The sequence below is a fragment of the Lissotriton vulgaris genome, unplaced genomic scaffold (assembly GCF_964263255.1).
Source record: "Lissotriton vulgaris unplaced genomic scaffold, aLisVul1.2 SCAFFOLD_327, whole genome shotgun sequence".
NCBI classification, from domain to species: Eukaryota; Metazoa; Chordata; class Amphibia; order Caudata; family Salamandridae; genus Lissotriton; species Lissotriton vulgaris.
In genome coordinates, this window is record NW_028254275.1 from 779,049 (window position 1) to 780,158 (window position 1,110).

Consider the following 1,110-nt stretch of genomic DNA (forward strand, 5'->3'; position numbering starts at 1 on the left):
TATCCGTGTACATTTTGGTGATCACATTGATCATGCTCAATTCATAATCCATAATTATTTTCCTAGGGCTTTGCTTAGTTTTCGATTTAATCACAGATAAAAATTCTGTGTATGTTGCAGAAGTCTTATCAGGCAGCAAACTATATACTAGGGGAATTACACTATTGTTAATTTTAGCATGTATAGTATAATTTTGGGTGAATGGATGGGGCGTGCTTTTAAACGTCCCATCCATCATCCAAATTTCACTACTTTCAAGTTTTAAAAGGTTGCGGGGTGTACTAAAAATGAATATACGTTTTTGAGGGTTTTCATTATCATGCAGAAGGAAAGGTTCATTAGCAAAAGAAATAGTAAGTTTGTGTGGTATAATTATGTCAGAAAAGGTATGAGGTGTATTAGTTTGTGTATTACTTGCCTGCTTTTGACGTTGAATAATTCTTCGCAAATTATGGATGGTAGGCATATTACTAGATATATGAGTAGGGACATGCTGAGCAACCTCTCTTAAAATGGATCCTGTGGAATCATTGGAGGTGCTTGCAATTACTTTCACTTCATTCACTGTTTCTCTAACATCAACTTCCATTGCAGAGGCAGAGTGGTTATGGTCAGTTGTTCTTACAATAATGTCATCGACCGTAACCGCTCTGCCGCTGCAACGGGTTGTAAAGTATTGCACGCACCTCCAATGATTCCTTGGAAAACGTGTCCTTTCCTTACAATAAATGTAACCTTCATGATTCAGTAGTCGGTTTCCTTTTCTGGACTTGATATATTTGGCAGTAGGATGAGTAGACATTTCCTGCAAAGAAAAAAAGTTGGTAATTTAGTTGCTTGGTATTTTTTTGGTTAATTTTTAGCAAGAAAATAAACATTTTGTCTACTACAGCAGTTTATTGGTGTTATAATTTTAAAACATACCTCTACTCTATCCAGCACTTTCATTACTGCTGCACTTTTAGGGATTAACATTACTAAGTAATACCCCTACACTATCCAGCACTTTCCCTATTGCAGCACTTTCCTGGAGTTAGAATAGTCATTAATACCCCTACATTATCCAGTACTTTCCCTACTGCACCACTTACCTGGAGTTAGAATAGCAAG